A 23,918-nucleotide genomic window follows, 5' to 3' on the forward strand; every position below is an offset into this window, starting at 1 on the left:
CAGGAGCTGGTGATGGACAGGAAAGCCTGGCGAGCTGCAGTCCATGGGGTCGCAAAGAGCGACAAAGGAGCGACTGAACTGAACTGAATTGAACACTCATGTGGTTAACAATCACCTGGACATTATATAAATTCAGATCTATATGATTCCAAACCACTTTCTCATCCTACTTTAACAAGACTTGAGAAGTACCTTTAAGAATGATTAGATGTAAGCACTGCTTAAATACTTTTGGATATTATTTAGCACAACTTAAGGTATTTCAGGCTTCCCTGGTGGCACAGATGGTAAAGAGTCTGCCTGCAATGCAGGAGACCTAGGTTTAATCCCTGGATTGGGACTATCCCCTGGAGAAAGGAATGGCTACCCACTCTGGTGTTCTTGCCTGGAGAATCCCATGGACAGAGGAGCCTGGAGGGATACAGTCCATGGGGTCACAAAGAGTTGGACAGGACTGAGTGACTGACACACACACTACAAGGTATTTCATATATAAGAGGCAAATGGGAATTTCCTTCAGCAAGGAGATCCAACCAGTCCTTCCTAGAGGAGATCAATCCTGGGTGTTCGTTGGAAGGACTGATGCTAAAACTGAAACTCCAATACTTTGGCCACTTCATGCAACGAGTTGACTCACTGGAAAAGACTCTGATGCTGGGAGTGATTGGGGGCGGGAGGAGACGGGGACGACAGAGAATAAAATGGATGGATGGCATCAACAACTCGATGGACATGAGTTTGAGTGAACTCCGGGAGTTGGTGATGGACAGGGAGGCCTGGCATGCTGTGATTCATGGGGTCGTGAAGAGTCGGACACGACTGAGCGACTGAACTGAACTGAACTGAACTGAATCCATTCACCCAGCAAATAGGTATTGAATTTCTACTTTATGCCAGGCACAGAAGTGATAGGATTCAACTCTGCCCTTGCACCTAGGCTGGTGCTTCCAGGACTGTGGGTAGGGAAGAGAGGGTGCAGGGCGTGGCAGCACAGCGTGGTAAGTACTGTGATGGGAGAGTTTGGTGTACAAAAATGCACCCAGAACAGATACCTAAAGGAGGCCTTCAAGAACAACTTACTGATACAGGAAGGATGAGTCTGTGGGGTTAGACAAGTGACCGGAGGTGAGCAGCCAAGGAGGGCAGTGGGGAGGGGGGTGGATGATGAAAGTATTTAATCAGAGGGATCTGGTTATATGGACATAGCTGATGTTGCAGAAGCCTCAAATGGCCTGCCATGTTGTCGAATACTTGTTGGAACATGGGCGGGTAGGCAGAGAAGCAGTTAGTGGATGGAGGAATAATTGGGGAACATAATCCAGTAATTACTGTAGGAGCATGAGAGGAAAGTTATTGACCCAGAAATTCCCTGTAAAAGGGCTTTCTCTGTCCTTTCAATTCCCAGAGACAGATTGTGCTGATGTCGGAGGGAAAATGTGTGCTTTTATCCCTCCTATCTAAGTAGGTCAGTATTTGCTAACACTCAAGGAGTCTGTATTATTTCCCCGTCGGCTAGAACATTGTGCTAATGAGGAGTGGGTCACAGGTTTAATCCCCTTACGGGCCGGGCCTCTTAGCTTGGCTCTGTCCCGCAGCCACAGACAGCACCCCTCACCCTGGGCTGTGCTTTCTCAAACGCCAGTTGCTGGCAGGAGAAGCCTGGTAAGACCTTTTGGACAGATTAGAGAAAACTCATCACCACTCAGGGCCCCAGAGGGGGACTGCTTCCAGTGAATGTTCCACTGACAGCACATAATCAATGTAATTGTGGTTTTCTAAGAATTCAGAAAGCATTTTGTGTTACTGCCACTAAATCTCTAAGCTCAGCTCTTGTGGAAAATTTGCAGCCAAAGAGCTGCAATCAGCTAATATTCTCCTCTCTCCCCTCTTCCGAGTAAACTAAGAATATTTGTTAAACACCTAGTGAATTTTGGAGTTTCGATGATCCTGTCACAAAAGGAACAAAGATACAGTCCCTCATGCCCAGAAGTTTAAGCCCCAAATGTCACAATATTCTTTCAGCATTGACTTTAGAGTAAAATCCGTAGATCCAGGGTTGTGCCAGACATCTAGAAGAAAAGACGCACTAATTAACAGCTATTGCATATGACCTGTGCGCCAAGCACATAGCTAAGTACTTTACAGTGATTATTTCATTTAGTGTTCAAAAATGGCATGTCAAAGCTCAAGTGGGCCAAGTCCTTCCCCACCTATCTCCTTCCTCTTTCTTGGGAGAAGAGATGATAAAATATGAAAATGTGTGGCCTTAGGAAAAACCACTATGGCTGGAAATTCTTCCCAAAGGAATTTTCAGGCAGAGAGGTCTGAATAAGTACAACAACTGTAACTAATGTTTATTGTACACTTCCTAGGGGGTGGTTTAGTTGCTCAGTCGTGTTCCAACTCTTGCGACCCCATGGACTATAGCCTGCCAGGCTCCTCCGTCCATGGGATTTTCCAGGCACGAATATTGGAGTGGGTTGCTTTTTCCTTCTCCAACACTTTCTAGGTGGCAGGCATTTTTCTGAGCACGTCATATCATTCAAGCTCTTTAACCCTCAACTCAATTCTATGAAGTTAGGTTCTATTATTACTGATGTTTTGTGAGGAAATGAACACAAAGTAGGACAAAGAAGTAAACCTGTCCAAGCTGACATAGGAAGTAAGTGACTTCTTCTTAGAGTCAGGTTGTACCCGAGGCTTTACCTTAGTTATATTGAGCATGTTTTGTTGTGCAGATTTTCCATTACATACATTCTTCAGTGATGTATCTATGCAAGCTTCTGCCCCCCTTTTAAAATCAAGTTGAGGTCTTACTATTGAATTATAGGGGCTTCTCTGGTAGCTCAGTTGGTAAAGAATCCGCCTGCAATGCAGGAGACCTGGGTTTGGTCCCTGGGTTGGGAAGATCCCCTGGTAGAGGGCTTGGCAACCCACTGCAGTATTCTTGACTGGAGAATTCCCATGGACAGAGGAGCCTGGCGGGCTACAATCCATGGTGTCGCAAAGAGTCAGATATGACTGAGTGACTACGTACAGCACATTGAGTAGTAGAGGTTTTTTAAAAAGAAATTTTATATTCTGGATGTAATTAATTTAACAGAAAAATAATTTGCAGATATTTTCTTCAAGTCTTTTCAGTATTTTCGAAGGGCAAAACTTTTAAATTTTGTTGAAAGCTAATTAATCAAAATTTTCTTTTATTGTTCATGTTTTTCTATGTGTCCTAGCTAAATAATCTATCTTGAGATCACAAAGATTTCCCTTTATTTTTCTTTTTGGAGTTTTTTAATTTTTACTCTTATGTTTAGGTCTCTATTTCATTATCAGTTAATTTTGATAAGATGTGAGAAAAAGATTAAAGGGGTTTTTCCCCTATATATATATATACCCAGTTTTTCCAGCATCATTTGCTTCAAATGGCAGATATGTTGACAATCAAAGTGTGAGGGATACATGCGTATACAATAATATTTTTATTTCAATTGCCAAATAATTGTTCTGCTAGGATATAGAAACACAGTGGACTTTTATTACCATGACCATCTTCAAATTGCTTGGCATCTCTACTGAAAAATAATTTCCAAGTCAGAAAAGAATTACTTCCCACTACATATGTGAGTCTAGATTTGAATTGATCATTCTGTTCTTACCAAGCTGTCTTGATTGTTAGAGTTTTGAAGTAAAATTTGAAATCAGGCCGGGTAAGACTTCAAACTTTGTTCCCTTTAAAAAAAGTTGCTTTGGTTATTCTAGATCATTTGTTTCTCCCCATAAAGTTTAGGTCAATATGCAAATTTCTACAACAAATCCTTGCTGAAATGTTTTGATTGGAATTGTCTTGAATCTATATATCATTTTGGCCAGATATACAGATTCAAGATTATTATTATTTTTAATAATCCATTATCTGATTTATCCCATTATGTTTCTAATGTCTCTAAGACCCATGGTGACAATGCAATTCTGATTCCTGATACTGGCAATTTGTATTCTCCTTTACTTTTTTTCCCTCCCTTAATTCCTTCCTTCCTTCTTTTCTTTCTTCTCTCCTTCCTTCCTTTCATCCATCCATCTAACTAGATGTTTGACAATTTTACTGATGTTTTAAAAGAACAGCTTTTGACATTGTTAATTTTCTGCAATGCTGGTGTTATATTTTATTTATTTCTAGATTTATCTTTCTTTTCTTCTATTTATTTTGCTCTTTCTTTGTAGTTTCCTCAGGTAAAAACTAGTTCACTGATTTTATTTTTATTGGGGTACAATGGATTTACAATGTTACATTATTTTCAGATGTACAGCAGTGAATCACCACTCTTTCTTTTTTTGTGTGTGTGTGGGGTACTTTTCCCATATAGGCCACTACGGAGTATTGACTAGAGTTTCCTGTGCTATAAAGTAGGTCCTTAATTAGTTACCCATTATATATATGGTGGTGTGTATGTGTTAGTCTTCCAATTGGAAGATCTCAATCTTCCAACTTATTCCTGTCCCCCTTACACCCCAGTAACCATAAGATTATTTTTTACATCTGTAACTCTATTTCTCTTTTGTAATTAAGTTCACTTCTAGCCTTTTTTTAAGATTCCACATATAAGTGATACATGGTATTTGTCTTTTGCTGTCTGACTTACTTCATCAATATGGGATCTCTAGGTCCATGCATGTTCCTTCAAATGGCATTATTTTGTTCTTTTTAATGGCTGAGTAATATTCCATAAAGAAAGCTGAATGCTGAAGAATTGATACTTTTGAACTGTGGTGTTGGAGAAGACTCTGAGAGTCCCTTGGACTGTAAGGAGATCAAATGGGTCAATCCTAAAGGAAATCAGTCCTGAATATTCATTGGAAGGACTGATGCTGAAACTGAAACTCCAATACTTTGGCCACCTGATGTGAAGAACTGACTCCTTGGAAAAGACCCTGATGCTGGGAAAGATTGAAGGCAGGAGGAGAAGGGGATGATAGAGGATAAGATGGTTGGATGGCGTCACCGACTTGATGGATATGAGTTTGAGTAAACTCCAGGAGTTGATGATGAACAGGGAAGCCTGGTATGCTACAGTCCATGGGGTCACAAAGAGTCAGACACAACTGAGTGACTAAACTAAACTGAATATTCCATTGTATATCTGTACCACAACTTCTTTGTCCATTCCTCTGTTGATGGGCATTTAGGCTGCTTCTGCATCCTGGCTATTGTAAATATTTGCTGCTGTAAACATTCGGGTGCATGTATCTTTTTGCATTATGGATTTATCCAGATACATGTCCAGGAGTGTGATAGCTGGATCATATGGTAGTTCTATTTTCAGCTTTTTAAAGGACTTCCATACCGTTCTCCATAGTGGCTAATTTGTTGTTCAGTGACTAAGTCATATCCAACTCTTTGTGACCCCATGGTTTGTAGCAGGCCAGGTTTCTTTGTCCTCCCCTATCTCCTGGAGTTTGCTTAAATTCTTGTCCATTGAGTCAGTGATGCTATCCAACCATCTCATCCTCTGTTGTCCCCTTCTCCTCCTGCCTTGAATCTTTCCCAGCATCTATGTCTTTTCCAGAAGTCAGCTCTTCATATCAGGTGGCCAAAGTATTGGAGGTGCAACTTCAGCATCAGTCCTTCCAATGAATATTCAGGACTGATTTCCTTTAGGATGGACTGGTTGGATCTCCTTGCAGTCCAAGGGACTCTCAAGAGTCTTCTCCAGCACCACAATTTGAAAGCAACAATTCTTCAGCTGTACTAGTTTTCATTCCCACCAATAGTGTAGGAGGTTTCCCTTTTCTCTATACCCTCTCCAGCATTTATTGTTTCTGACTGGTATTAAATGATATCTCATTGTGGTTTTGATTTGCATTTTTCTAATAATTAGTGATTTTAAGCATCTTTTCATGTGCTTTAAATCATCTGTATGTCTTCTTTGGAGAAATGCCTATTTAGATCTTTTACCCATTTTATTTTGATTGAGCTGTTTGTTTTTTGATAATGAGGTCCATAAGCTGTTTGTATATTTTCAAGATTAATCTCCTGTCAGTTGTTTCATTTGCAAATATTTTCTCCCATTCTTCAGGCCTTTTTTTCATCTTGTTTATGATTTCCTTCACTGCTCAAAAGTTTTTAAGTTTAATTGGGTCCCATTTTTGTTTTGTCTTCATTACTGTAGGATGTGGATTGAAAAATAATCTTGCTGGGATTTATGTCAAAGTGTTTGCCTGTTTTCCTCTATGAGTTTTGTAGTATCTGGCCTTACATTTATGTCTTTAATCCATTTTGAGTTTATTTTTGTATATGGTATTAGAGTGTATTCTAATTTCACTCTTTTACATGTAGCTGTCCAGTTTTCCCTACAGCACTTATTGAAGAGACTCTTTTCTCCATTGTGTATTCTTGCCTCCTTGTTATAGATTATATGACCATAAGTGTAAGAGTTATTCTCTGGACTTTCTACCCTGTTCCATTGATCTATATTTCTGTTTTTATGCTAGTACATGCTGTTTTGATGACTGTAGCTTTGTGGTATGGTAAGTTCCCTACCTACAAACCTTCAAGTTGTGAACTTTCAAAGATGCAAACATGAGTTCACAGTCCAATCATATAAGTCAGTTCATGTGTCTGGGATGAACTACTGTATTTTCAAGGTACTGTGCTATAAAACTAAAAATTGTTTTTGCTTTTTGTGTTTGTTTTTTATGTATTATTTGTGTGAAAATTATTATAAGCCTATTTCAGTACACTACTACATAGGCAATTGTGTTAGTTTGGTACCTAGGCTGACTCTATAGGACTTCAGTTCAGTTCAGTTCAGTCGCTCAGTCGTGTCCGACTCTCCGCGACCCCATGAATCACAGCACGCCAGGCCTCCCTGTCCATCACCAACTCCCGGAGTTCACTCAAACTCATGTCCACAGAGTCAGCGATGCCATCCAGTCATCTCATTCTCTGTCGTCCCCTTCTCCTCCTGCCCCCAACCTTTCCCAGCATCAGAGTCTTTTCCAGTGAGTCAACTTGACGCATGAGGTGGCCAAAGTATTTCAGTTTCAGCTTTAGCATCAGTCTTTGCTGCTACTGCTGCTTGCTAAGTCGCTTCAGTCGTGTCCGACTCTGTGCGACCCCATAGACGGCAGCTGACCAGGCTCCACCATCCCTGGGATTCTCCAGGCAAGAACACTGGAGTGGGTTGCCATGTCCTTCTCCAGCATCAGTCTTTAGGAACATGTTAAACTTAGGAACACACTCTCAGGATGCAACTCATTTGTCTGTAGGAGACTTACATATAGTCTGAGTTCAGGGAGCCTGATTCCTCCAGCTCCAATTTTCTTTCTCTCTTTAGCTGTTCATGATCTTTTGTGTTTCCATACAGATTTAAAAACCTTTCTGTTCTAGTTTTGTGAAAATGCCATTGGTAATTTGATCAGATTGCATTGAGTCTGTAGATTGCTTTGGGTAGTAGAGTCATTTTTACAAGATTCTTCCAAGCCAATAACATTGTATATCTCTCCATCTGTGTCATCTTTTATTTCTTTCATCAGCCTCTTACAGCTTTCTGAGTACAGATCTTTTGCCTCCTTCGGTAGGTTTATTCCTAGGTATTTGTTCTCTTTCATGCAATGGTAAATGTGGTTGCTTCCTTAATCTCTCTTTCTGATCTTTCATTATTAGTGTATAGAAATGGCAAGTGATTTTTGTGTACTAATTTTGTATCCTGCAACTTTACCAAGTTCATTGATAACCTCTAGTAGTTTTCTAGTGGCATCTTTATGATTTACTATAGTATCATGTCATCTACGAACAGTAACAGTTTTGGTTCTTTTTCAATTTGGATCCCTTTTATTTCTTTTTCTACTCTGATCACTGTGCCTAGGACTTCCCAAACTATGTTGAATGAAAGTGGCAAGAGTGGACATCTTATCTTGATCTTGATCTTAAAGAAAATGTTTTCAGCTTTTCAACATGAAGTATAATGTTAGCTGCTAAAACATTTCATTTGTCATGCATGACCTTTATTATGTTGGGGTTGGTTCCCTCTAAGCCTATTTTCTGGAGAATTTCTTTTTTTAATCATAAATGAGTATTGAATCCTGTGAAATTTTTTTCTGCATCTATTGAGATGATCATATGATTTGTATCTTTCATTTTGTTCATGTGGTGTATCACATTGATTTATTCACATATAACAAAGAATCCTTGTGTTCCTGGTATAAATCCCACTTGATCAGTGTTTGTGAACCTTTTAATGTGGTGTTGTATTTGGTTTGCTAGTATTTTTTTAAGGATTTTTTTATCTTTATTTATCAGTGATATTGGCCTGTAATTTTCTTAGTTCACTGATTTTAGATATTGTTTTCTAATACAAACATTTAAAGCTATATATTTTCTTCCATATACTGCTTCAACTACATCCCACAGATTTTGATATGTTTTGTTTTTATTGCCATTCACTTAAAAATATTTGATAATTTCTTTTGTGATTTTTTTCCTATCATGAATGATTTTGAACTGTTTTAATTTCCAGATATTTAGGGTTTCCTAGATGTCTTATTGGAATTCCTGGTGGCAATAGCTGGCTAGCTAGTAAAGAACCTGCCTGTCAATGCAGGAGACAAGAGATGTGCGTGTAATCCCTGGGTCAGGAAGATCGCCTGGTGGAGGGCACAGCAACCCACTCCAGTATCATTGCCTGGAGAATCCTATGGACAGAGGAGCCGGGGGGGCCACAGTCCTTAGAGTCACAAAGAGTCAGACACACCTGAAGCTACAACACACACACACAGACGTCTTATTAATTACTATTGCTTTCCCATTCAGCTGTTGTAGATTGTGATGGCTAATTTTATATGTCACTTGGCTACACTGCCCTACCCAGAACATCATTCTAAACACTGCCGTAAGTAGTTTTTAAATGTGATTAGCATTTAAATCGGAGAAGGCAATGGCAAGCCACTCCAGTACTCTTGCCTAGAAAATCCCATGGATGGAGGAGCCTGGTAGGCTGCAGTCCATGGGGTCGCTAGGGGTCGAACACGACTGAGTGACTTCACTTTCACTTTTCACTTTCACACAGTGGAGAAGGAAATGGCAACCCACTCCAGTGTTCTTGCCTGGAGAATCCCAGGGACGGGGGAGCCTGGTGGGCTGCCGTCTATGAGGTTGCACAGAGTCAGACACGACTGAAGCGACTTAGCAGCAGCAGCAGCAGCATTTAAATTAATAAACTCTGAGTAAAGCACGTTACCCTCATAATGTGGGTAGAACTTGTCTAAATAGTTGAAGGTCTTGAGAGAAAACAAGTCCCCTGAGTAAGAAGGATTCTGCTTCCAAGAAGCCTTAAGACTTGACCCTGTAACTTTAACTCTTCCCTTGTCTCCAGGCTATTGGACTGTACTGTAGTCTGGATTTGCCAGCCCCCACAGTTATGTGAACTGATTCCTTAAAATCTCTCTCTCTCTAATGTGCTACCTAGCTAGCTAGATGTATATGTATATGCTTATATATATGTGTGTGTGCATGCTCAGTCACTTCAGTCTTGTGTGACGCCTGCCAGGCTCCTTTGTCCATGGGGTTCTCCAGGCCAGGATACTGGAGTGGGTTGCCATTTCCTCCTCCAGGGAATCTTCCCAACCCAGTGATTGAACTCGCTTCTCCTGCATTGCAGGCAGATTCTTTACTTCTGAGTCACAGGGGAGGTCTATATATATATACACACACACACAGACACACATACATATATGTGTATATACCATTGGATATAGATATGCACACACACTCTGTTGGTTCTGTTTCTCTGGAAAATTCTAATACATAGATAGAAAACACACTGTTTTAAATTTTAATCCATATTAAATTTATTGAGATTTGTTTTATGACCCCAAATAAGGCCTATCTTGGTGAATGACTATCTATTCCTTAAATTCATATATATTCAGCTGTTGCTTGATGTAGTGTTCTATAAATGTTAATTTGGTAGAGGTATTTTACAGTGATGTTCACATCTTCTTGATCATTACAAATTATTTTATCTAGCTGTTATAAAAATTTCTGTGGCAAAGATATTAACAGTATCTTATTGTGATTATGTCTGTCTGTCTATAACTCCTTCAAATTCTGTGAAAGTTCACATATTTCGAGTCTCCATTGTTAAGTGTGTGTTTGTTATACTTTTTATGTTATCCTCATGATTCATCTTTTTTATCATTTTGAAATATCTCTTTAATTCCAGTAATTCTCTTTGCCTTAAAAACTTTACTGTATATAAGATTGCTATAGCCACTACAAGCTTGGTGGGCTTGTGGGTCATGTGGTATATAATTTTCCATCTATTTACTTTCCATTTATCTGTGTTTTATATCTAAAATGTCTGTTGTAGGAAGCATATAGTGAACCTCAGTTCTTTATGAACTGTGTCATAATTAGACTGCTTACACCATTAACATTCAATATGCTTTTGTGTGGTTTAAATCTGCCATCTTACCTTTTTTTTCTGATTGCCACTTCATTTTTTGTTCCTCTGTTCCATGTTTTCTTACTTCTACTGGGTTATTTAATTTTTTACTGCTTCTTTTTAATTTATATCTTGATTCTTAGACATTTTTCAAATGTAAATTTTTATTGGTTTGCTCTAGGGATCTGCATTCCTAAATTTTCACATCTGCTTAGCGTTAATATTATATTACATCATATAAAGTATAGAAGCTTGGCAATCATATATATCCCTTTATAACCCCCACTGGTCTTAATGTTACAGTAGTCATATGTATTGCGCCTACATAAACTGAACACTCCAACAGACAGTGTCATAACTTTTGCCTTAAACACACGTATTTTAAAGGACTAAAGAGGAAAACAGTCTTTTCTAAAGACTGTATTTTAGAGCAATTTTAGGCTCACAGGAAACTGAGGAGAACATGTGGAGCTTCCCCATCTCCCTCCTGCCCCCATGTGCACAGCCTCCCCATTTACCAACAGCTGCCATCAGAGTGGCAGATCTGTTAAAACTGATGAATACACACTGACACATTCTAGCTGCCCAAAGTCCACGGTTTACATTGCAGTTCACTCTTGGTGGTGTATTTTCTATGAGTTTAGACTAGTGCATAATGACATATGGGGCTTCCCTGGTGGCTTAAAGCTTAAAGAATCTGCCTGCAATACAGGAGACATAGGTTCAATCCCTCAGTCAGAAAGATCCCCTGGAGAAGAGAAAGACTCCCTGCTCCAGTATTCTAGCCTGGAGAATTCCATGGATAGAGGAGCCTGGTGGGTTACAGTTCACGGGGTCTTAAGGAGTCAGACAATGACTGAGGGACTAACACTTTCACTTTCATAGTGGATACATAATAACATGTATCCATCATTACTGTGTCATTCTGTGTTTCAGTTCAGTTCAGTTCAGTCGCTCAGTCGTGTCCAACTCTTTGTGACCCCCTGCCCTAAAAATCCTCTGGGTTCCAACTGGTCATCCTTCCTTTCTCAACCTGGATCTTTTTACTGTCTCAGTTTTGCCTTTTCTAGAGTGTCATCTAGCTGGAATCATTTAGTATGTAGCCTTTTCAGATTTCCTTAGTTCGCTTAATTAGTTATTTCACTTAGTTATTTCATTTAAGTTACCTCTGTGTCCTTTCATGACTCCATTACCCACTGCTTTTTAACACCACGTCATGTTCCATTGTTTGGATATACACAGTTTATTTATCTGTTAACTTACTGAGGTGTATCTTGTTTGTTTTGGCAGTTATGAACAACACTGCTATAAACATTTAGGTGCAGATTTTTGTATGGACCTGAGTTTTCAGCTCCTTTGGGTAAATATCAAAGAATGCAATTGCTGGATTGCAACTGCATGATAAAATATGGTAAGTTTTGTAAGTAATTACCACACCACCTTCTGAAGTTTCTGTACCATTTCACATTCCCACAGCAATGTATTAAAGTTCTATTGCTCAACACCTTCACCAGTATTTGATGTTATCAGTGTTCTGCATTTGGCCATCCTAAAAGGTGGGTAGGGTTATCTCATTGTTTCTTAATTTACATTTTCCTGATGACATAAAATGTGAAATATCTTTTCTCATGTTTGTTTGTCATCCATCTATCGACTTTGGTCAGGTTTCTGTTAAACTCTGGCCTGTTTTTAAATCAAGTTGTTTCTTTTCTTATTATTGAGTTTGTATATTTTTGGATATTTTGTATATATATTTGTATATTTTGGATAACAGATGTATTTTTAATAAATATTTTCTCCCCGTGTGTGGCTTTTATCTCATTCACTTGACATTGTCTTTCACAGAGCAGCAGTTCTATATTTTAATGAAGTCCAGCTTATCAGTTCTTTCTTGGATGATGCCTTTGATGTTTTATCTAAAAAGTCTTTCCATATAAACTCTAAAATTAGTTTGAAGTCAATATCCACAAAATAAATTTGCCTTGAATCTATAGATCAACTTGGAAATAACTAACATCTTGTCAATATTGAGTCTTCCTTATCCATATATGTGGAGTATCTTTCCATTCATTTAGTTCTTTGATTTCATTCATCAGAATTTTGTAGTTCCTCATATAGATCTTAAGCACACTTTTTTAGATTTTTACCTATTTCATATTTATGCCTAAGTATTTCATATTTTGGAGTACTAATATAAATGATACTGTATTTGCTATTTGAAATTCCACGTGTTCATTGCTGGTATATAGAAAAGTGATTGACTTGTATATCCTGTATCCTATAACCTTGCTGTAATTACTTACTGGTTCTGGGGTTGAGGAGGCAGGTATTTGTTTTTTGTCTGTTCTTTTGGGCTTTCTGGCAACCCACTCCAGTGTTCTTGCCTGGAGAATCCCAGGGAAGGGGGAGCCTGGTGGGCTTCTGTCTGGGGTCACACAGAGTCGGACACGACTGAAGTGACTCAGCAGCAGCAGCATGTAGATGATCATGTCATCAGTGAACAAAGATAGTCTTCCTCTGCTATCTGATTTCTCACCATTAAGTATGTTTAAAATGTTTCTTATACCTGAGATAAATCCCACTTGGTCATGTTACATAATTCTTTTTATACATTGTTGGATTTGGTTTGCTAAGATTTCATTGAGAATCTTTGCATCCATGCTTATGGGAGATATTTGTCTGTAGTTTTATTTTATCTTTGTCTGGTTTTTGGAATTAAAGTAATGATGACCTCACAGGTTGAGTGTGAAATTATTCCTTCTGCTTCTGTCCTCTGAAAGAAATTGCAGAGAATTAGTATAAATACTTCCTTTAGTGTTTGGTAAAATCCACTATTTTGCTCATCTAAACTGATGTTTTGGAAGGTTATTAATCATTGATTCAATTTCTGTAATAGGTATTGGGCTTACTCAGATTGTCTATTTTTTCTTGTGTGAGTTTTGACAAATTGTACATTAAAAAAAATTGGTCCATTTCATGTATGCTATTAAATTATGGTCATAGAGCTGTTCATTATGTTACTTTATTATCCTTTGAATGACCATGGGATCTGTGAAATGAAGTGAAGTGAAATGTAGTCACTCAGTCGTGTCCAACTCTTTGCAATCCCGTGGACTATAGCCTACCAGGCTCCTCTACCTATGGGATTATTCTCCAGGCAAGAATACTGGAGGGGGTTGCCATTTCCTTCTCCAGGGGATCTTCCCAACCCAGAGATCGAACGCGGGTCTCCCGCATTGCGCGCAGACGCTTTACCCTCTGAGCTATGAGGGAAGCCTATGGGATCTGAAGTGAGATCTAATTAAAAGAGATGTCTCTCCTTTCATTTCTGATGTCAGTAGCTAGAATTTGTTCCTTTTTGTTAGCTAGCTTGGTTAGATATTTATACATTTTATTGACCTTTTCAAACAACTAGTTTTTGGTTTCCTTAATTTTTTCTGTTGATTTCCTGTTTTCAGTTTCTGGTCTATTTTTTATGTATTTGTTTTTATCTACTAACTTTGGATTTAATTTGCTCTTCTATTTCTAGTTTTCTAAAGTGGAAGCTTAGAATATTGGTTTCAGATCTGTCTTCTTTTCTAGTATACACATTAAATACTATAAATTTCAAGCTAAACACTGTTTTTAATGCATCCCACAGAGTTTGATAAATTGTATTTTAATTTTCACTTAGTTCAAAATGTTTTTAAGGTGCTGTCGGAATTCCTTTTTTGACCCAAGTGTCTGTCTCTTCAAATTATGTTTTCTGGCTTTCAGTATGCCTTGTAATTTTTTCTTGATAGCTGAATGTGACATACACAGTAAAACGAGCTTGTGTAAATAGACCTTTAGTACTGAGGTGGTGAGGTGTAGTGGGGAATCTATAGTTCTATGATTAGGTCTCAGTCATTTAGTGAATCCGTGCTTCTGCTCTGTTACCTTCACAAGTGTTTCTCTCCCTTTAGGTGGAACAGGGTTGCTAGAGATGGCTGGGGTTAGGTGTTTCCCCACCCCTAGGTCAATTAGATTCTGGTAATACCCAAGCAAATCCCATCACTTCATGGCAAATAGATGGAGAAACAGTGACAGACTTTATTTTCTTGGGCTTCAAAATCATTGCAGATGGTGACTGCAGCCATGAAATTAAAAGATACTTGATCCTTGGGACAAAAGCTATGACCAACCTAGACAGCATATTAAAAAGCAGAGACATGACATTACTTTAACAAAAGTCCATCTAGTCAAAGGTATGTTTTTTCTGGTTGTCATGTATGGACGTGAGAGTTAGACTATAAAGAAAGCTGAACACTGAAGAATTGATGCTTTTAACGATAACCCTGTATACGAGACAGCAAAAGAGACACAGGTGTATAGAACAGTCTTTTGGATTCTGTGGGAGAGGGCGAGGGTGGGATGATTTGGGAGAATGGCATTGAAACATGTATATTATCATATGTGAAATGAATCGCCAGTCCAGGTTTGATGCATGAGACAGGATGCTCGGGGCTGGTGCACTGGGATGACCCAGAGGGATGGGATGGGGAGGGAGGTGGGAGGGGGGTTCAAGATGGGGAACACATGCACACGCGGGGCAGATTCATGTCAATGTATGGCAAAACCAACTAATATAATATTGTAAAGTAATTAGCCTCCAATAAATAAAAATAAACTGTGATGTTGGGGAAGACTCTTAAAAGTCCCTTGGACTGCAAGGAGATCCCACCAGTCCATTCTAAAAGAGATCAGTCCTGAATATTCACTGGAAGGACTGATGTTGAACCTAAAGCTCCAATACTTTGGCCACCTGATGCAAAAAAACTTGACTCATTGGAAAAGACCATGATGCTGGGAACGATTGAGGGTGGGAGTAGAAGGGGATGACAGAGGATGAGATGGTTGGATGGCATCACGGACTCCATGGACATGAGTTTGAGTCAGCTCTGGGAGTTGGTGATGGACAGGGAAGCCTGGCTTGCTGCAGTCCATAGGGTCACAAAGAGTTGGACACGACTGAGCAACTGAACTGAACTTAATATCCAAGCAGGTAAGGCTCTGGTTAACTAGTTTTGCCTGAGGGCAGACCTTGTTAAGAAAAACAGAGTGCTCTGTCTTATTTCAAAATAGCTCCTTTTTCTCTCCCCCTGCCAGAAGCTGGAGGGGATTTTTCTCGGATATTTACTGTAGGAAGCTGACTGAGCACATGAAAATGAATCTCACAACACAGTTTTTGATTTTTCATCCTGTTTAGCTTTTTATTTGTTGTTAGGACAGAGTGGTGACTTCCAAGCTCCTTATCTGAAGATCCAAATTTCCCTCTGGTAACATTTTATTTTTTTTTCAACTGGAAGAGCTTCCTTTAGCACTTTTTTAAAAAAGAGTACATTGTCTGGTGACAAATCCTTTTTGTTTATTAATAACTCATGTGAAAAGGAGAAGGCAATGACAACTCACTCCAGTGTTCTTGCCTGGAGAATCCCATGGATAGAAGAGCCTGGTAGGCTGCAGTCCATGAGGTCGCTAAGAGTCAGGCACGACTGAGCGACTTCACTTTCATTTTTCACTTTTATGCATTGGGAAAGGAAATGGCAACCCACTCCAGTGTTCTTGCCTGGAGAATCCCAGGGACGGGGGAGCCTGGTGGGCTGCAGTCTAGGGGGTTGCACAGAGTCAGACACGACTGAAGTGCAGCAGGAGCAGCATGTGAAAATGTCTTTATTTTTGAAGAATCATTTTGCTGAATTTAGAATTACAGGTTTATGGATTTTCTTCTTCCAGTACCTTATTTTTTTCCTCCCACATGCTGTCTTTTTTTTTTTCTATTGGAGGCTAATTACTTTACAATATTATATTGGTTGATTTTGCCATACATTGACATGAATCCGCCCCGGGTGTACATGTGTTCCCCATCTTGAACCCCCCTCCCACTATCCTCCCTCCGGGTCATCCCTGTGCACCAGCCCCGAGCATCCTGTATCATGCCTCGAACCTGGACTGGTGATTTGTTTCAGATATGATAATATACATGCTCCAATGCCATTCTCCCAAATCATCCCACCCTCACCCTCTCCCACAGAGTCCCAAAGACTGTTCTATACACCTATGTCTCTTTTGCTGTCAGATAGTGGTCTTTTGTTTTTTGTTCCTAATGAAAATATGCAGTCATGCATATTCAGTTCAGTTCAGTCGCTCAGTCATGTCCGACTCTTTGCGACTCCATGAATCACAGCACGCCAGGCCTCCCTGTCCATCACCAACTCCCGGATCTCACTCAAACTCATGTCCATCGAGTCGGTGATGCCATCCAGCCATCTCATTCTCTGTCATCCCCGTTTCCTCCCAACCCCAATCCCTCCTAGCAATTTGGGAGAGAAGAAGAAAATTCGCGAGAGACGCCGGCTCCACGGCGCAACCGACCACGTGCAGAATCGTGGCGGAGAGGAACTTCCCCACGCCCAAGGTTAGGGCAGTGGCCGAGAGGAGCTGTCCCACGTCCAAGAGGAGGTGGCTGCTTGGGCACAGGAGGGCCGAGAGGAGCTACTCTACATTCAAGGTCAGGAGGGGCAGCCTTGAGGAGATGCCCCTAGTCCAAGGTAAGGAACAGAAGCTGCACTTTGCTGGAGCAGCTGTGAAGAGATACTCCACTACCAGGGTAAGTGAAACCCAAATAAGAGGGTAGGTATTGGGAGGGGGCATTAGAGGGCAGACACATTGAAATCATAATCACAAAAAACTAGTTGATCTGATCATATGGACCACAGTCCTGTCTAACTCAATGAAGCTAAGCCCTGCCATGTGGGGCCACCCAAGACGGACGGGTCATGGTGGAGAGGTCTGACAGAATGTGGTCCACTGGAGAAGGGAATGGCAAACCACTTCAGTATACTTGCCTTGAGAACCCCATGAACAGTATCAAAAGGCAAAATGATAGGATAGTGAATGAGGAATTCCCTAGGTCGGTAGGTGCCCAGTATGCTACTGGAGATCAGTGGAGAAATAACTCCAGAAAGAATGAAGGGATGGAGCCAAAGCAAAACAAATACCCAGTTGTGGATGTGACTGATGCTAGAAGCAAGGTCCGATGCTGTAAAGAACAATATTGCATAGGAACCTGGAATGTTAGGTCCATGAATCAAGGCAAATTGGAAGTGGTCAAACAGGAGATGGTAAGAGTGAACGTCGACATTCTAGGAATCAGTGAATTAAAATGGACTGGAATGGGTGAATTTAACTCAGATGACCATTATATCTACTACTGTGGGCAGGAAACCCTTAGAAGAAATGGAGTAGCCATCATGGTCAACAAAAGAGTCCGAAAGGCAGTACTTGGATGCAATCTTAAAAACGACAGAATGATTTCTGTTCGTTTCCAAGGCAAACCATTCAATATTACAGTAATCCAAGTCTATGCCCCAACCAGTAATGCTGAAGAAGCCAAAGTTGAACAGTTCTATGAAGACCTACAAGACTTTTTAGAACTAACACCCCAAAAAGTTGTCCTTTTCATTATAGGGGACTGGAATGCAAAAGTAGGAAGTCAAGAAACACCTGGAGTAACAGGCAAATTTGGCCTTGGAGCACGGAATGAAGCAGGCCCTCTTCCAACAACACAAGAGAATACTCTACACATGGACATCACCAGATGGTCAACACCGAAATCAGATTGATTATATTCTTTGGAGCCAAAGATGGAGAAGCTGTATACAGTTAGCAAAAACAAGACAAAGAGCTGACTGTGGCTCAGATCATGAACTCCTTATTGCGAAATTCAGACTGAAATTGAAGAAAGTAGGGAAAACCACTAGACCATTCAGATATGACCTCAATCAAATCCCTTATGATTATACAGTGGAAGTAAGAAATAGATTTAAGGGTCTAGATCTGATAGATAGAGTGCCTGATGAACTCTGGATGGAGGTTCGTGACATTGTACAGGAGACAGGGACCAAGACCATCCCCATGGAAAAGAAATGCAAAAAAGCGAAAGGGCTGTCTGAGGAGGCCTTACAAATAGCTGTGAAAAGAAGAGAAGCGAAAAGTAAAGGAGGAAAGGAAAGATATAGGCATCTGAATGCAGAGTTCCAAAGAATAGCAAGGAGAGATAAGAAAGCCTTCTTCAGCGATCAATGCAAAGAAATAGAGGAAAACAACAGAATAGGAAAGACAAGAGATCTTTTCAAGAAAATTAGAGATATCAAGGGAACATTTCATGCAAAGATGGGCTCAATAAAGGACAGAAATGGTATGGACCTAACAGAAGCAGAAGATATTAAGAAGAGGTGGCAAGAATACACAGAAGAACTGTACAAAAAAGATCTTCACGACGAAGATATGATGGCGTGATCACTCACCTGGAACCAGACATCTTGGAATGTGAAGTCAAGTGGGCCTTAGAGAGCATCACGACGAACAAAGCTAGTGGAGGTGATGGAATTCCAATTGAGCTATTTCAAATCCTGAAAGATGATGCTGTGAAATTGCTGCACTCAATATGCCAGCAAATTTGGAAAATTCAGCGATGGCCACAGGACTGGAAAAGGTCTGTCTTCATTCCAATCCCAAAGAAAGGGAATGCCAAAGAATGCTCAAACTACTGCACAATTGCACTCATCTCACACTCTAGTAAAGTCATGCTCAAAATTCTCCAAGCTAGGCTTCAGCAATATGTGAATCGTGAACTTCCAGATGTTCAAGCAGGTTTTAGAAAAGGCAGAAGCACCAGAGATCAAATTGCCAACATCCCCTGGATTATGGAGAAAGCAAGAGAGTTCCAGAAAAGCATCTATTTCTGCTTCATTGACTATGCCAAAGCCTTTGACTGTGTGGATCACAATAAACTGTGGAACATTCTGAAAGACATGGGAATACCAGACCACCTGACCTGCCTCTTGAGAAACCTGTATGCAGGTCAGGAAGCAACAGTTAGAACTGGACATGGAACAACAGACTGGTTCCAAATAGGAAAAGGAGCACGCCAAGGTTGTATATTGTCACCCTGCTTATTTAACTTATATGCAGAGTACATCATGAGGAATGCTGGGCTGGAAGAAGCACAAGCTGGAATCAAGATTGCCGGGAGAAATATCAATAATCTCAGATATGCAGATGACACCACCCTTATGGCAGAAAGTGAAGAGGAACTCAAAAGCCTCTTGCTGAAAGTGAAAGAGGAGAGTGAAAAGGTTGGCTTGAAGCTCAACTTTAGAAAACGAAGATCATGGCACAGGAAGAGCACCAGCTGATGACAGTGTCTGAGAGTAGAGTCATGCAGTTACAAGCCAAGAACACCTAGAATTTATGAACACCACAAGAAGCTAGAGCAGGGCAGGAAAAGATTCCACCCAGTCTTAGAGAAAGCATGGCCCCACTGATGCCTTGATTTCATATGTCTAAACTCCAGAATTGTGAGAGTATATATATATATACATATATTTCTGTTGCTTTAAGTCACTCAGTTTGTAGTACTCTAGTACAACAGCTCTAGAAAACCAACACAGAAAGTTTTCAGCAGTTATTCTTTAATTCTTTTTTCTTTCTAAGCTCTTTTTCTTCTTTTTCTGGGACTCTAATTCTATGTATGTTAGACCATATGATATACAGATCTTAGAAGTTCTGTTCTTTAAAATAACTTTTCTCTTTAGTTTTCAGATTGTATATTACTACTGATCTATTTTAAATTTTACTCTGTTTACTCTGTAATCTCTTTCTTGGTACCGAGTCCATACAGTGTCATTTTATTTCAGAGTTTGTAGTTTTGGGTTCTACAATTTCCATTTTGGTTATGTTTGTATAGTTTCTATTTCTCTTCTTATGTTTCCTATGTTTGTATTTATTTCAAATAAGTATTTCCTTTGTCTGGTTTCTTGCCTCTTGGAAGGAAAGTTATGACAAAGCTACATAGCATATTAAAAGCAAAGACATCACTTTGCTGACAAAAGTCCAAACAGTCAAAGCTATGTTTTTTCCAGTAGTCATATACAGATTGAGAGTTGGACCATAAAAAAGGACGAGTGCTGAATAATTGATGCTTTTGAATTGTGGTTCTGGAGAAGGCTTGAGAGTCCAACCAGTCAGTCCTAAAGGAAATCAACCCTAAGCATTCATTAGAAGGACTGGTGTTAAAGCTGAAGCTCCAATACTTTGGCCACCTGATACAAACAGCTGACTCATTGGAAAAGACCCTGATGCCGGGAAACAGTGAAGGCAAAAGGAGACGAGGGTGGCAGAGGATGAGATGATTAGATAGCATCACCATCTCAATAGACACGAACTTAAGCAAACTCTGGGAGATAGTGGAGGACAGAGAAACCTAATGTGCTGCAGTCCATAGGGTCACAAAAAGTTAGACAACACTTAGTGACTGAACATAGAGAAGGCAATGGCACTCCACTCCAGTACTCTTGCCTGGAAAATCCCATGGACAGAGGAGCCTGGTGGGCTGAAGTCCATGGGGTCGCGAAGAGTCGGACACGACTGAGTGACTTCACTTTCACTTTTCACTTTCATGGATTGGAGAAGGAAATGGCAACCCACTCCAGTGTTCTTGCCTGGAGAATCCCATGGATGGAGGAGCCTGGTGGGCTGCCGTCTATGGGGTCGCACAGAGTCGGACATGACTGAAGTGACACAGCAGCAGCAGCAGCAGCAGTGACTGAACAACAATTAAGTATTCCCTTCGCCCATTAAACATAGCCATAGTTTCTACTTTAAAGTCTGTTAATTCCAATTTTTGGATCATCTCAGGGTTGATTTGTATTGACTGTCTTTCCCTTAAGTTATATTTTTCTGGGTCTTTACCTATTGGTATATTATGAATGCGACATTTTTTAGATTCTGGTTTTTATAATATTCCTCTGGAGAGTGTCGATAGTTTTGTTTTAGCTGGTAATTAACCCAGTTGGAATAAGACCATCAAGCCTATATCACCTTCAGTGGTTGATTCAATTCTCAGTTCAGTTCTCATAGCCTTTCTAAGTTGCTTTCAGTTTGTTCCACACATGCACAGTTCAGGGATTAAGCTGAGACTTGCAGAGGTGGTTCGAATATCAGTTCAATTCTCAAAACCCTTGTTATGTTGGTTTTCTTCTGCTCCACCTATGTGCTGTATAGGAAAGAAGCTGAGATAAATGATTTCTTTAACAGAATTAGGGGATAGCATTTTCCTGACCTCTCCTTTCTTGGATTCCCCCCTTTTACTCTGGCTTGCAGAGCCTGCTTTCCCTAGTTCCTCTAGCTGAAAAGACATTAGGGTTCCTTTTAGATTTTAGTTGCCATTGCTATTCTCCTTGGTGACTGGTTCTGACCCTCAGAGATCAGGAGAAAATAAAGACAGGAAACACACCACCATGCTGATTCTTCTCCAAGTTTTTATTTTCCTTTATACTTTTTCTGCTTTTAATTTTCTTCAACTTTTTATTTTAAAATAATTATGATTTCATAGAAAGTTGCAAAAAATAATACAGAGCAGTCCCAAGTACCCTTCATCCAACTTCCCTCCCCAAAGTTACATTTTACATAATTACAGTACAATATCAAAGCCAAGAATTTCATATTGGGACAGTGTGTATGTATAGTTCTGTCATTTTATCAAAGGTATAAGTTCACGTAACCATGACCACAAGATACAGAGCTATTCAATCAGCACAAAGATGTCCCTAATGCTACCCCTTTATAGTCACATTCAAACCCTCTCCCCATCATCCTTAATTCCTGGCAACCATTAACCTACTTTCCATATCTATAATTTTGTCTCTTCAATAACCTTATGGAAATGAACCATATAGTTTGTGAACTTTGACTTTTACCACTCAGCATCGTAATCTTGAGATCAATTCAAACTCTGCATGCATCAATAATTCATTCTCTTTGGTTGTTGAGTAGTATTCCATGGTATGTATATACACAATTTTTTTTTCTTTTACAATCACAGAAAACTAACCAATCTAATCACATGGACCACAGCCTTGTCTAACTCAATGAAACTATGAGCCATGCCATGTGGGTCCACCCAAGATGGATGGGTCATGGTGGAGAGCTCTGACAAAATGTGGTCCACTGGAGAAGGGAATGGCAAACCACTTCAGTATTTTTGCCTTGAGAACCCCATGAAAAGTATGAAAAGGCAAAAAGATAGTACACTGAAAGATAAACTCCCCAGGTTGGTAGGTACCCAAAATGTTACTGGAGATCAGTGGAGAAATAACTCCAGAAAGAGCAAATAGATGGAGCCAAAGCAAAAACAACATCCAGTTGTGGATATGACTGGTGATGGAAGCAAGGTCCAATGCAGTAAAGAGCAATATTGCATAGGAACCTGGAATGTTAGGTCCATGAACAAAGGTAAATTGGAGGTGATCAAACAGGAGATGGCAAGAGTGAATGTTGACATTTTAGAAATCAGTGAACTAAAATGGACTGGAATGGGTGAATTTAACTCAGATGACCATTATATCTACTACTGTGGGCAAGAATCCCTTAGAAGAAATGGAGTAGCCATCATGATCAACAAAAGAGTCTGAAATGCAATACTTGGATGCAATCACAAAAATGACAGAATGATCTCTGTTCATTTCCAAGGCAAACCACTCAATATCATGGTAATCCAAGTCTATGCCCTGACCAGTAACGCTGAAGAAGCTGACATTGAATGGTTCTATGAAGACCTATAAGACCTCCTAGAACTAGCACCCAAAACAAATGTCCTTTTCATTATAGGGGACTGGAATGCAAAAGTAGGAAGTCAAGAAACACCTGGAGTAACAGGCAAATTTGGCCTTGGAGCACAGAATGAAGCAGGGCAAAGGCTAATAGAGTTTTGCCAAGAGAACGCACTGGTCATAGCAAACACCCTCTTCCAACAACACAAGAGAAGACTCTACACATGGACATCACCAGATGGTCAGCACCGAAATTAGATTGATTATATTCTTTGCAGCCAAAGATGGAGAAGCTCTATACAAACAGCAAAAACAAGACTGAGAGCTGACTGTGGCTCAGATCATGAACTCCTTCTTGCCAAATCCAGACTTAAATCAAAGAAAGTAGGGAAAACCACTAGACCATTCAGTTCAGTTCAGTTCAGTTGCCCAGTCGTGTCTGACTCTTTGCAACCCCATGAACCGCAGCACATCAGGCCTCCCTGTCCATCACCAACTCCCGGAGTCCACCCAAACCCATGTCCATTGACGGTGACATCACCCAACCATCTCATCCTCTGTCATCCCCTTCTCCTCCTGCCCTCAATCTTTCCAGTATCAGGGTCTTTTCAAATGAGTCAGCTCTACGCGTCAGGTGGCCAAAGTATTGGAGTTTCAGCTTCAACATCAGTCCTTCCAATGAACGCCCAGGACTGATCTCCTTTAGGATGAACTGGTTGGATCTCCTTGCAGTCCAAGGGATTCTCAAGAGTCTTCTCCAACACCACAGTTCAAAAGCATCAATTCTTTGGCACTCAGCTTTCTTTATAATCCAGCACTCACATCCATACACGACTACTGCAAAAAC

The sequence above is a fragment of the Moschus berezovskii genome, chromosome 14 (genome assembly GCF_049115385.1).
Source record: "Moschus berezovskii isolate FMDL1 chromosome 14, NW_MosBer_1.0, whole genome shotgun sequence".
Lineage (NCBI taxonomy): Eukaryota > Metazoa > Chordata > Mammalia > Artiodactyla > Moschidae > Moschus > Moschus berezovskii.